The sequence below is a fragment of the Gorilla gorilla genome, chromosome X (genome assembly GCF_029281585.2).
Source record: "Gorilla gorilla gorilla isolate KB3781 chromosome X, NHGRI_mGorGor1-v2.1_pri, whole genome shotgun sequence".
NCBI classification, from domain to species: Eukaryota; Metazoa; Chordata; class Mammalia; order Primates; family Hominidae; genus Gorilla; species Gorilla gorilla.
In genome coordinates, this window is record NC_073247.2 from 53,653,643 (window position 1) to 53,668,798 (window position 15,156).

The 15,156-nt window shown below is 41.1% G+C and overlaps 1 pseudogene; it reads right to left on the bottom strand.

Annotated features, from left to right (window-relative positions):
- Positions 1-11,459: 11,459 nt before the first annotated feature.
- Positions 11,460-12,997, bottom strand: LOC101140927 (inosine-5'-monophosphate dehydrogenase 1-like; annotated as a pseudogene).
- Positions 12,998-15,156: the final 2,159 nt, after the last annotated feature.

Consider the following 15,156-nt stretch of genomic DNA (forward strand, 5'->3'; position numbering starts at 1 on the left):
TGAAGTTGGAGGTGGAGTGACACAAGCACCCCTGTGCCACTACCTATATGACTGTGCTGGGTTAGACCTGAAAGCAGCACAGTACTGGGCCTCATGCAAGGCCTGCTGTAACCACTCCTTAGCTACTGACTATGTTCACTCAAGGCTCTGGTGCTCTGCAATTTGCAAGTGACAAAGCCAGTCAGGCCACTCTTCAGGTTGGCAAAATTACCCATGTCCCAGGTGGGTCCAGAGGTGCCATATGAAGCCAGGGACTAGAGTAAAAAACTTTAGAAGTCTACCTGGTGTGCTATTGTACTGTGGCTGAACTGCCACTCAAATCACAAGACAGTTCTTACCACTCTTCTCTCTCTTTCCCAAAGGTAGAGGAGCCTTATCCCATGGCCTGCACCACCACAGGACCAGAAGGAGTACTGCCAGACTACAGGTGATGTTCTCTTATGGCCCAAAGGCTCTTCAGTCAGCTTATGGTAAATGCTAGCTGGCCTGGGACTCACTGTTCAGTGAAGTGGGTTCCCCTCTCACCCAGGGCAGTTCAAGAAATGCTGTCCAAGAGCCAAGTCCTGGAATCGGGGACTTCAAGAGCCTGCTTGGTGCTTTACTCCCCTGTGGCCAAGCAGGGGAGTACCTAAGGTGTAAGACAAAGTCCCCTTTACTTTTCCCTCTGCTTTTCTCAAGTGGAAGAAGTCTTACCCCATAGCCACCACAGTTGGAAATGTTCTCTCACCTGATGCCAACAAGCCTCAGAGTCTTACCCAAGGTCCTTGATGTAGTACCTGGGTATTGCTGCTGGTTTTCGGGGGCCCAAGGGATCTTCATATAGCCTGTGTTGAATGCTGCAAGGACTGGATCCATCCCTTCAGAAGGCGTTAGGTTCCCTTCTAGCCCATGGTATGTCTAGAAATGTAATCTGAGAGCTAGGGCCTGGAATGGGGGCCTCAGGACTCTGAGTGGGGCCTTATCCTGCTGCGGCTGAGCTGGTATCCAAGATGCAAGACAAAATCCTCCCCACTCTTCCCTTTCCTCTCCTCAAGCAGAAGGAAGGGATCTCTTTTGGAACCATGAGCTGTGTAGCCTGGAGCACACAGGGAAGGGGTGATGCCAGCACTTTCTTAGCCACCATAGCTGGTGTCTCAGTATGTCACGAGCCCCCACAGTCCATTGTCTCTGGGCCTAGTTCAGCGCTAAGTCTCACCTAACAGTTGCAGTTGTTATGGCCTAGCCTGCCTTTCAAGTTTATTTAGAGCCCCAGAGCACTTCGGCCCTCATTGGTGAGGCTTGTGGGAACTCAAGTTCCAACCACTGAAATTAGCAATTCCCCTCTGGCTAGAGCTGATTTAAATGCTCCCTCTGTGAGCAGGTGTCACCTGAGCTTGGTCCGATTTCCCTTTTGGCTATAACAGGACAGCACTGAGTTCACTGCCTCACAATTGCTGTGCTCTCCCTCTCCCATTACACAGAAGTGCTTTCCGCACCGTGCAGCTGCTGCTGGGGGATAGGGTAGGGGTGGCATCGGCTATTCAAGACTGTTTTTTCTACCTCTTTAGTGCCTCTTTCAGTGATACAAAGTTAAAAACCAGGTATTGTTGAGTGCTCATCTAAGTTTTGGTTCTTATGAAGGTACTTTTCTGTGCAGATAGCTGTTAAATTGGCGTATTCCAGGGGAATGATCAGTGGAGCCTTTTATTCCACCATCTTGCTCTACAACTTGGGATTTTGTTCTTGATTTTGTTCTCAGCTTGAATATTATTGCTGTATAGAAATGCTACTGATTTTTGTATGTTTCTTTTGTATCCTGAAACTTTACTGAAGTCTTTCATCAGGTCTAGGAGTCTTTTTGCAGAACTTTTAGGGTTTTCTAGTTTATATATACCAGATTCTTTATTGCAGCAATACTTGTAATGCTAAAAACAAAAATCCTAAAACTCAGAACAACCCAAATATTCACTGACAGGAGAATAAATACAATAGACTGTGGTATATTCACAAAAGAACTGTCATAAATCAGTAAAAGTCAATGAGCTAAATCATGGCAGATACTGGGTGGCTATTCACTGAAGCTAGTTCCTCTTCTTCCTGGGCACCCACCTAAACTATGTTTTCCAGCCTCCTTTGTGTTTATGTGTCAGCATATGTCTCAATTTGGATCCTGTGGGAAGCCAACACAAAGATGGAATTAGAAGTACAAGAATGTAATTGAGGATGAACTCTGTGAGCAACAAAGGGAAGAGGGAGCAAAAGTAGGTGGAGAGAGACTTCAGACCAGGATGCTTGTCTGACCTCTGTGAAAGGAGAGGATAACAAAGGAAGGGTGGGTAGGAAAAAGTCAGACTGCAATAAAGCTCTGAGAAAGTTTCATACTCCCAGTGTTGGGTTCCAACACAAAGATTACCCACAGATGAATCCTACATTTGGCAGAAATGTCCAGGCCCTAGTATACTTACTGTTCTCAGCATCGCCTAGAAACTGCCTGAGAAAAGCCTGGCCTCAGCCTGAATGTTGTGAGAGATCCTGAAGGAGCTGCAGTCAGCTCACTGGACCCTTTCTAGCATCTTCTCTCTTGGAGGGAGATCTGAGAAGCCCACCTCCACGGCTGTCACACCATGTGACTGAGCTTACACAAATGAAACAAGAGAAGAAATGATATGTGCCACTTCTAGTACTGACCCATAGCAATATTTTATATGGATCCTCCATGATGTTCCTCTCTCTGCAGCTTAGAGGAAGATAAGTATGGCAACATAGGAAGCCATATGCTGAGGGCAGCAGAGAGTAAGATGAAGGAATGCTAAGTTTCTGACTCACCACTTGGATGAGAGCCATCCACTATTAATGCAGTACATTTTAGATCTTACATGGGAAAGAAATGAACTTCTATTGAGTTGTAATATTGAGATTTGAGAGTTTACCTATTATGACTGATAATTATACCCTAAATCATGCTTTTAGCAACTTATTAAATTTCAGATGAATCTTGGAAACCTAATTTTGAGAGGAAAAAAGCAGATCCCACAATATAAAGTCCAATTGTATAGACTCCAAAACAAATAAATCTGACAATGTATTGCTTGAGTCATATGTTCAGAGCTATGAAATTATTTTAAAAATTAATGATAATGGTTAATTCTGAGGGGAGGCCGGGGGTGAGACTGGGAAGAACATATAGATAGATGGGAAATGTGTATAGTAAGATTAAGCACAACTTAGATAATAATTATTTCATCCTTTTCATTTCTCCTTTGCATGGGCATACTTGTTAAAGGCAGAGGCTTCTTGTTATATAGAGAATCACTGCTATGGTTTCTTCAGGACTATCAAGTGTGCCTATCAAACATCTCCTATTTATAGGGGGAACAACTGACATTTTGAAATGAAAATTTTTCTCTAGGCCAGGCGCAGTAGCTCACGCCTATAATCCTAGCACTTTGGGAGGCCGAGGCAGGTAGATCACCTGAGGCCAGGAGTTCCAGACCAGCCTGACCAACATGGCTCAGGATAATTAACATATCCATCGTCTCAATTATCCTGATCTGATAACCCCATCTCTACTAAAAATACAAATAATTAGCCAGGTGTGGTGGCGGGAACCTGTAATCCCAGCTACTCGGGAGGCTGAGGCAGGAGAATTGCTTGAACCTGGGAGGTGGAGGCTGCAGTAAGGGAAGATCGCACCATTGCACTCCAGCCTAGGCAACAAGAGTGAAATTCTGTCTCAAAAAAAAAAAAGTTTCTCTAAAACATATCAAGAAATCACCAAACTTGAGATATAAACTGAAAATTCAAAACACTGTTTGTATGCTCAAATATCAGATACAGATTATCAAATTAAATTTGAAAGTGAATTCAGTTAGGAATTGTGTTTGGCTGCAAGTACACATACTCAAAATAGTGGCTTAAACACACAAGGATTTATTCTCTCACATCATTAAAGGAGTCTGAAATTTGAAAGTCCAAAACTGGTAGGAACGTCAACAGTGTCCTTAAGGAATCAGAATATCTTTGTCTGCTCCAACATACTAGTACATGGCTTCCATCCTTAAAAGTCAAGATGGCAGTTGGATCTCTACTATCTAACTTGCATTTCAGGTAGCAGGAAGGACAAAAAGCAATCTTGCAGCATCAGCTTTCTTTAAGCATTCTCCTCAAAACTTCTACCCAACATTTATGCTTTCATTTCAGCAAGGGGGCTGAGAATAGTGTCTATTCTGCATGGTCATGTGTGCAGCTAAAAATCAGGGTTCCGCTAAAGAAAGAAGAGGAGAATGTCTATTGGGAAGCAACCAAAAGTCTCTGCCATTGAGTGGAAATAATTAAAATGTTCCCAGAAATAAAAAGCACCTTGAGTAAAATTGACCATATACAAATCTCATGGCCCAGCCCTCTACTACTATTTAAACACCTTAGAGAAATTCTTGCAAATACACACTAGAAAGCATGTACAAGAATGTCTATAATAGCAATGTTCATAATATGAAAAAACTAGAAACAATGAAATGTCATTAATAGTAGAATGGATGAATAAATTGTAGTATATTTCATGTAATAAACTGCTATAGTGAAGTGGAAATCAACCACATATTTCAATATACCACTGTAGGATTACTGCAGTTCACAATAACATATTACATAGTTTCAAATAGCTAGACGGAGCATATTGAACATTCCCAACATAAAGAAATGATAAATGTTTGAGATGATGGATATGTTAGTTATCCTGATCTGATAAGTATACATTATATGTATCAAAACATCACTATGTACCCCATGAATATGTACAATTATTATTCATCAATTTAAAAATACAAAATAAATGAAAATAAACCTATTATAAAAGTTCAAAAAATATATAATTACCATGACAGAGGCATGTCCCAGTGTAATAAAGTGTTGGTTCCATTGATATAAAGTTCAAAAATTGGCAAAACTGAGTCATGTTTAAGTATATACACATAGGTGGATATATATATACGTAAATGATTAACACAAAAGTCTGTGTTATGAGCTGAGTTGTGTCCTGAAAAATTTATGTCAAAGCCCTAGCCCCCAGTACCTTCCAATATGACTGTATTTGGAGATAGGGCCTTTAAAGACGTAACTTAAGTAAAAATGCGCTCATTAGCGTGGACCCTTCCTAATCCAATACGACTGGTATCCTTATAAGAAGAGATTAGGACACAACATACACAGGGGAAAGATCATGTGAAGACGCACAGACATGAACATGTGAACACACAACAAGAAGACAGCTATCTGTAAGCCAGAAAGAAAAGCTTCCCAAGAAACGAAACCTACTGCCATACCTTGATCTATCTCAGATTTTTAGCTTCTAGAACTGTAAGAGAATGAATTTCCATTGTTTAAGACACCCAATCTGTGATATTTTTATTATGGCAGCCTGAGTACACTAATAAAGTCAGGATTATGGATTTTTCTGGCGGTAAGGGCAGAGGGATGCAATCATGAAAGGCCATAGATAGATTTTCTAAGGCCATGATGATTTTTTATATTTTCATGTGAATTATGGGCATGTAGAAGTTTTTGAATTTTTATTATTTTAACTTCAAATATATTTTATATTTCATCTTGTGTATATGGTATTTTTCACCATTTAAATATGGAGAAAAAGAAAGGAAGAGAAAGATGTGAAGATAGGCATTCAAGTAAATAAAAATAATCATAACTAGAGGCCTGAGAACAGAAATCTGTATTATATAATTAGGACAAAGATATAGTTTTGATTCAGAACCACAGCTTTAAAACTAAACTTAAGAGCTCCAATTACATTAAAACTTGTAATGTATTTTATTCAAGGAAAAAGTTGAGTGTTAAAAGTGTTAATTTAATTTTGTAGTGTGAAAACTAATTATCCTTCATTAGCAGTATATTATACCTACTGCTACTACTATCTCCTTGAGTAAGAATTATTATCATAGAAAGATAAATTTAGAATAGGTAGAGTCTTTAGAGATCATCTACATATGTGTATAGTACAGGAAGGCTAGCCCAAAAACAAACTATTATTTTAGTCAAACTAGTCTCTGTTCATGATTTTAGTCAAACTAGTCTCTGTTCATGACCACATTATTATGATTATTGTCCTAGATAACATAACCTAATGGAAGGCAGACTAAAACAGGAATCAGAAGGATGTGTTCTGATTCTTATTTTACTTAAACTCTCTGAGATGTAATTCCTTCATCTGTAGACACAGGTAACAGTATGCCTGTCTGCCTGCCTGATGGTTCAATGTGAACCTCATAATAAGTGAGAGGTGGAAGGCAAGTTAAGCATTATATAATTCAACTTATTCCTTTTAAAAATAAGTTTTATTTTGTTTTTAATTGACACATAATTGTACATATTTATGGGGTACAGTGTAATTTGTTTCTTTGTTTTGAGACAATGTCTTGCTTTGTCACCCAGGCTGGAGTGCTTTGGCACAATCATGGTTCACTGCTGCCTCAAACTCCTGTGCTCAAGCATTCCTCTTGCCTCAGCCTCCCAAGTAGCTAGGACTACAAGTGTGCACCAACACACCCAGCCAACTTTTTTTTTTTTTTTTTTTTTTTTTTGTAGAGATGGGGTTTTGCTATGTTGCCCAGGCTGGTCTTGAACTCATGGCCTCAAGCAATCCTCCTGCTTCAGCCTCCCAAAATACTGCGATTACAGGTGTGAGCCACCACGCAGGGCCCACTGTGATGTTTTGCTGCATATATACACTGTGTAATGATTCAATCAGGGTAATTAGTATATCCATCACCTCAAACATTTGTCATTTGTGATGATAACATTTGAAAACCTCTCTTCTATTTTGAAGTACACATTATTGTCAACTATAATCATTCTCCTGTGCAATGGAACACTAGAACTTATTCCTCTTATCTGACTACTACTGTGCATATCAACCAACCTCTCCCCATTCCTTCTCTCCCGCCAACTCTACCCAGCCTCTGGTAAGCAGTATTTTACTCTCTACTTCTATGAGATCAACATTTTTAGATTACACTTATGAGTGTGATCGTGCGATATTTGTCCTACTATGCTTAGTTTATTTCACTTAATATGATGTCCTCCAAATTCATCCATGTTGTTGCAAATAACAGGATTTTGCCTTTTTTTTGGCCTAATAGTATTCCATTGTGACTATATACCAGCCCTTTACATCCATTCATTTATTGATAGACACTTAGTGGGATTGTTGGATCATATGGTAGATCTATTTTTAATTTGGGGGAAACTTCCATATTGTTTTCCATAATGGCTGTACTAATTTACATTCCCATCAACAGTGTATCACTTCCCCTTTCTCCACATCGTTGCTGGCATTTTTTTTTTAATAGTAGCCATTCTAACAGATGTGAAGTGATATCTCATTGTGGTTTTGATTTTCATTTCCCTGATGATTAGTGATGTTGAGTGTTTTTTTCATATACCTGTTGACAATTTGTATATCTTCTTTTGATAAATGTTTACTTAGATCTTTTGCCCATTTTTAAATCAGACCATTTGTTTTTTTGCTATTGAGTCGAGTTCCTTACATATTCTGGATATTAACCCCTTGTTAGATGCATAGTATACAAATATTTTCTCCCATTATATAGGTTGTCTCTTCGCTCTGTTGACTGTTGCCTTTGCTGGGCAGAATATTTTATGTTTGATGTAATCCTATTTGTCTGTTTTTGCTTTTATTGCCTATGATTTTGAGGTGTTATTAAAAAACATCCTTGCCCAGAACAATGTAATAAAGTATTTCCCCTATGTTTTCTAGTAATTTCATAGTTTGGGGTGTTACATTTAAGTTTTTAATTTATTTTGAGTTTATTTTTGTCAGTGATGAGAGATAAGGATCTAGTTTTATTCTTCTGCATGTAGATATTTAGTTTTCCCAGCACCACTTATTGAAGGGACTGTCTTTTCTCCAATGTATGCTCTTAGCAAGACATTTTTCACAGAAATAGAAAAACAATCCTAAAATTTGTATGCAACCATAAAAGACATTGAATAGCCAAGGCAATCATGAACAAAAAAAGTTGGAGGTATCATACTACCTGACTTTAAAACATACTACAAAGCAACAGTAACCAAAACAGCATGGTACTGGCTTAAACACAGACACATAGACCAATGGAACAGAAATGATAACCCAGATATAAACTCATGTACTTACAGCCAACTGATTTCTTTTAAACCTGATGAAACTGAAATTTAGAGAGTGACCAAGATAATCATTGGGATATTGTTGGGTCTAGAATTCAAGTTCCTTTAGCTAATCTCCCCAAAATTAGAATAATAAAAAAGAAATGGAAAGTTGGAGTGAAAAAGAAAAAACTGAGCACAGTCCAGGCATTTTATAAGCAGAATAATGGGAAGATAGTAGAGAGAAAATGGAGGGGAGGAAATCATGAATGAAATAATTCAACAAAATTGATCAGAACAGAAGGAAACAAGTTTTCATTTTGAAAGAACTCACCAACCGCCCAGCACAATAGGTGAAAATATGCCTACGTATGGATTCCAGAAATGAGGGGAAAGTCATTTGACACTGAAGAACCATGAGTCAACGAGGTTTCAGGTGTTTCATTAGCAAGACTTAAAGCTAGAATAAAATGGATTAATATTTTCAAAGTACTGAAGGAGAAATATTTCCAACCTGGAATCCCATACTCATACAAACCATCAATGAAATTTGAAGGTAGAATAAATACATAAATGAAGGTAAGCTAGAAAGAAAAGCTAACTAATAATAGCGGTTATCTCTAGTGATGGGAAAGGAGATGCAATTAACCTAGGAAGAACAAAGAAGGAACTTATTAAGTTGTGGTAATGGTGTATTTCTTTAGTTGAGTGGTGAGTGCATGTCTCTTCATTTTATTCTTTAATAAAGAATAAATAAACACCAAAAGGGCACATTGAAAAATGATTATCAATGAAGGGTTTGCATGGCATGGGGTTAATGGGGCTGGAATAGGAATGAGATTTCTCATGAATACATTTTTACATAAACCTAAGCCAAATTAATACATTATCAATTTTTAAAAAAATAAAAATTAGAAAAAGGTATCCTAAGGATTAGGAGAAAATGTGAACAATTAATTAAAGTCCCATTGTCATAAAAACATAAAATATCTAAAGTTAAGAATTTAAATAAGCATTTCATAGAAGGAGAACTCTGAAAGGTCAATTAACATATGAAAAAATAACCACCCTCACTAGTAATCAGGGAAATACTAATTTAAATAATAAGATATGGTTTTATATCTATCATTAGTTTGACATTACCTAGTTTGGACTAGGATGCAGAAAAATGAAGACTCTCATATGCTGGTGGTGGAATGCAAATTGATACAATTTGGCAATAACTAGAAGACTGACAATATGCATAGCCTTTAACCTAAATATTATTTTGGGGCTATATCTTAGAGAAACACATTAGCACAAGGAGACATATAAAATATTTATGTCAGGATTTATTTTTATAGTGAAAAATTGAAAACAATGTAAACGCTCATCAACTAAGGAATTGATGAATAATTTATAGTATATTTATAGCATGGAATATAATACATCAATGCAATCAGTGAACTTGGGCTAATCCATATGCATCAACCTGAAAAAAACTTATAATAACTAGAGAGAAAAAAGCAATTTGCAAAAGGATATGTGCAATCATTAACAAACAATATAAAATTATCTACACATTTTAATTTTTTAAAATTTTCTATTATTTTACATTCAGTGGAAACATGTGCAGGTTTGTTACATAGGTATATTGTGTAATCATCGAGATTGGGTTTCTAGTGTACTCATTACCCAAGTAGTGAACATTGTACCCAATGGGTAATTTTTCAACTCTCACCCTTTTTCCAACATTTCTAATTTTGGAGTCCCCTGTGTCTATGATTCCCATCTTTATGTCCACGTGTAACCATTGCTTAGTTCCCATTTATAAGTGAGAACATGTGATATTTGATAATTTGTTTCTGAGTTATGTCAATTAGGATAATGGTCTCCAGCTCCACCCATGTTGCTACAAATAACATAATTTCATTCTTTTCTATGGCTGCTTAATATTTCATGGTGTATATATACCCACATTTTTTTTTATCCAATTCACTGTTGATGGAAACTTAGGTTGATTCCATGACTTTTCTACTGTGAATAGTGCTGTGATAAAGATATGAGTGCAGGCTGGGTGCGGTGGCTCTTGCCTGTAATCCCAGCACTTTGGGAGGCTGAGGCAGGCAGATCAATTGAGGTCAGGAGTTCGAGACCAGCCTGGCCAACATGGTGAAACTTCATCTCTACTAAAAATACAAAAACTTAGCCGAGCATGGTGGCACATGCCTGTAATGCCAGCTACTCAGGAGGCTGAGGCAGGAGAATTGCTTGAACCTGGGAGGAGGAGGTTGCAGTGAGCCAAGATCACACCACTGCACTCCAGCCCGGATGACAGAGTGAGACTCTGTCTCAAAAAAAAAAAAAAAGATATGAGTGCAGGTATCTTTTTGAAAAAAATATTTATTTTCCATTGAGTATATACCCAGTAGTGGGATTGCTGGGTTGAATGGTAGTTCTATTTTCAGTTCTCCGAGAAAACTCCATACAGTTTTGTGTACAAGTTGAACTAATTTATATTCCCACCAACAGTGTATAAGCATTCTCCTTTCTCCACATCCATGCTGACATCTGTTCTTTTTTTTTTTTTTTTTTTTGGAGGCATTGAGACCTGCTTGATTTCTTCCAATTATTTAATACACAATGACGCAACTATGATCCCAAAGTGTGCAAAGTTAAAGTCTTCAACTGCAGCTGAGGAGAGGGTAGGAATGGTACACCTGGGGACAGTGGTGAGTCAGGAACGATGGGCAGGCAGCCATGACCAGGGCAGCTTCCTCCCCAAGGCCAGGGACAGGGGAGTGGCCTGAGGAGCAGGACCCAAGGGTAGCACAGGGCCGGGGAAGGGGGCAGAGACCACCCCTTGGCCTAGGTCAGGAGTTCAGAAGTGCCACGTGGCTGAGGGGGAAGGGGCCTGGGAAGGGCCAGAGGCAGGGCCAGGACAGCACAATTTCCTGGGGGGCTGGGGACAAGGAGGTGCCCTACAGGAGAAGCCAGGATGGGACGCCTGCCCCTGGGGTGGGGGCTGGGCTGGAGCAGGCTGCAGCAAGAAAGACCTGAGGCAGGCGCAGGGCCTGAGAGTCCGGCTGACTGGGGCGGGCGGCCGAGGCGCGGGGAAGGAAGGGGCTCCCAGGGCAGCCTGGCCCAGGGAGCAGTAATGACTCTGCAGGGGATGCCCAGTGAGGGGCCCCAGACCCCTCAGGACCTCCCCTCCTGTCTCCCTGGAAAGGAGCTGGGGAACCCGTAGTGCAAATCTGTGGACCACTCAGTTATGGAGGGAGGCTGTGCCCGAAGGTGGACACTGAGGTGTGCCCCCTCAACCACCTCAGCCTCCACCACTGTCCTCAGTACAGCCACTTCTCCTAAGAGTGCAGGCCATGGACACCACGCTTGATCTGAGCCAACATGGTCCGCTTCTCAAACTTGAGCTCTCCTGAGTACATCATGGACCCAAAGACAGACAGGCTGTGGACCCCCATATCCTGGTAGCCGTGCTGGATGCCCGCTATGAGGTAGGGCACGAACTTCTGAATGGACCCTTTGTCCTGGATGGAGCCCGAGATACTCTGTGATCTTCACCTTATCCCCCTCGCTGAAGTATCATTTCTGGGTGCTGCTGCTCTTCTCCATGGCATCCAGCGAGCCCATGCCCCGGTACTTCCTGAGCCACACCCTGTCTGAGAAGAAGTACTCGCCAGAGGCCTCCGTGGTGGCGGCCAGCAAGGAGCCCGTCATCACTGTGGAGGCTCCAAGGACCAGCACTGTGGAGGCTCCAAGGGCCAGGGCCTTGACCATGTGCCCCATGGTCTGGACGCTGCCATCGGCTATGACGGGCACACCAAAGCGCCAGACATACTCGGCCACCTTGTACACAGCAGTGCCGTGGGTCTGACCACAGGCCATCACTTCCCCGGTGATGCAGATGGAGCCGCAGCCCATGCCCACGCTGGGCTGCTGTCACCACGTTCCCCCCAATCACCTGGAGGTGGAGGTACTTCTGTTTGATGTAATGCACCATGGCGATCTGATACACCGAGTTCCCTTGGGACGAGTCCAAGACTATGACATCGACGCCCGCCTGGGTGAGCAGGTCCAGGCGGAATTTGTCATCTTCACGGGTGCCCACAACTGCCCTGCACAGCAGCTGCTTGTGGGAATCCTTGGAGGCCAGAGGTAGTCTCGGTTCTTCTTCAGGTCGGTGCGGGTGATGATGGCCACCAGCTCATTGTGATCATTGACGATAGGCAGCTTCCCTTTCTTGCTACGCTGCAGGATCTCATTTGCTCTTTCAATGTCACGCCTGCTGGAGCCACCATCAGCTCGGTCCTTGGCGTCATCATCTCACTGAGGAGGGTGGTGTCCTTCTCAGCAAGAAAGTCGATATCTCGGGAGGTGATGATACCCACCAGCTTGCTGCCGATGGTGCCCGTCTCAGTGATGGGGATGCCAGAGAAGCCATGCTGCATCTTGGCCTCCAGTACATCACCCACGGTGTGCGAGGGGCTCAGCACCACGGGGTCCGTGATGAAGCCCTGTTCAAACTTCTTGACCTTCTGCACCTTATTGGCCTGAAACTCTGGGGTGCAGTTGTGGTGAATGAAACTAATACCTCCTATCAGAGCCCTCCCATCAGAGCCATCGCGATGGCCATGTCAGCATCTGTCACAGTGCCCATGGGGGAGGAGGTCAGCGGAGTCTTCAGCGTGATCTTCCGGGTCAGGGCTGAGGTCAGGTCCACCTCATCAGTTATGAAGCCTATGAATCCTGGGAGAATCAGGAAGTCGTTGTAGGTGAGGCCATCGGCGCTGGCGAAGAGCTGCTGCGCGGTGAGGCAGGCCTCGGACACGTAGCGGGTGCTGCCGCTGATCAGGTAGTCCGCCATGCTGCCGCGAGACCCCGACATAAACACCCGCGCGGCTGCCAGCCGCTGCAGCCGCCGCCTCCGCCACTGCTGCTGCTGCTGAGGCCGCGCGGCGGACACGCTGCCGCCTCGGGCCGGGCGGGCCGGGGGCGGGGGCTGTTCTTTTTTGACTTGTTTTTTTTTTCTTTCCAACTTTTATTTCAGGTTCAAGGAGTACATGTGCAAGTTTTCAAGTTTTTTACCTGGGTAAGTTGCCTGTTGTGGGGATTTGGTGTAAAGATAATTTTGTCACCCAGGTAATCAGCATAATACTCAATAGGCTGTTTTTAAATCCTTACCCTCCTCCCACGCTTCACCCTCAGATAGGCACCAGTGTGTATTGTTCCCTTCTTTGTGCCCATGCATAGTCAACATTTTGCTCCTACGTATACGTGAGAACATGTGACAGTTGGTTTTCTGTTCCTCCATTAATTCACGTAGGATTATGGCCTCCAGTTCCATCCATGTTGCTGCAAAGGCCATGAACTCATTTTTTATAGCTGCGTAGTATTTCATGGTATATATGTACCACATTTTCTGAATCCAGTTTACTATTGATGGACATCTAGGTTGATTCCATGTCTCTGCTATTATGAATAGTGCTATGATGAATATATGTGTGCATGTATCTTTATGGTAGAATAATTTATATTCCTTTGGGTATATACCCAGTAATGGAATTGTTGGGTCCAGTGGTAGTTCTATTTTAAGTTCTTTGAGAAATCTCCAGACTTACCACAATGGCTGAACTAATTTATTTTCCCAGCAGTATTGTATGTGTTTCCTTTACTTTGCAAATATGCCAGCATTTGTTATTTTTTGACATTTTAATAATAGATATTCTGACTTGTGTGAGATGGTATCTCATTGTGGTTTTGATTTGCAATCCCACAATAATTAGTGATGTTGAGCATTTTTACATATGCTTGTTGGTCGTGTGTATGTCTTCTTTTGAGAAGTGTCTGCTCATATCCTTTGCCCATTTTGTAATGGGGTTATTTTTTGCTTGTTGATTTGTTTGAGTTCCTTATAGATGCAGGATATTAAATCTTTGTTGCATGCATAGTTTGCAAATATTTTATCACATTCTGTAGGTTGTCTGTTTACTCTGTTAATTTTTTTTTTTTGGCTGTGCAGAAGCTGTTTAGTTATAACCCACTTTTCAATTTTTGTTTATTTGTTTTTCAATTGCTTTTGGAGTCTTCATCATTAAGTTTTTACCTGGGCCAATATACAGAATGGTATTTCCTAGATTTTCTTCTAGGGTCTTTATAGTTTTACATTTTACGTTTAAGTCTTTAATCCATTTTGAGTTGGTTTTTGTATACAGTGAAATGTAAGGGTCCAGCTTCAGTCTTCTGCATATGGCTAGCCAGTTATCTCACCACCAGTTATTGAATAGAGAGCCTATTCCCCATTGCTTGTTTTTGTCACCTTTGTCAAAGATCAGATGGCTGTAGGTGTGCAGCCTTATTTCTGGAACCTGTTCCATTGGTCTATGTGTTTGTTTTTATACCAGTACCATGCTATTTTAGTTACTGTAGACTTGTAGTATAATTTGAAGTTGAGTAGTGTGATACCTCCAGCTTTGTTCTTTTTGCTTAAGATTGCTTTGACTATCCAGGCTCTCTTTTAGTTCCATATGAATTTGAGAACCCTTTTGTTCCAATTCTGTGAAAAAGGTTGTTGGTTGTTTGATAGGTATAGCATTGAATCTGTAAATTACTTTGGATCATATAGCCATTTTAACAAGATTGATTCTTCCTATCCATGAGCATGGAATGTTTTTCCATTTGTTTCTGTCATCTCTGATTTCTTGTAGCAGTTTTTTGTAATTCTCATTATAGAGATCGCTCACTTCCCTGGTTGTCTGTATTCCTAGGTATTTTATTCGTTTTGTAGCTACTGTGAATGGGATTGCAACTTTTACTTGGCTCTCAGCTTGGATGTTATTGGCATATAGAAATGCTACTGATTATTATACGTTGATTTTGCACACTGACACTTTGCTGCAGGTGTTTATCATATTTAGAAAGCTTTGGGCAGAGACTATGAGGTTTTCTAGTATCGTGATGCTTTTTTTATAGTATCATGTTATCTAAAAAAAAGAGAAAGTTTGACTTCCTCTCTTCATAGTTGGA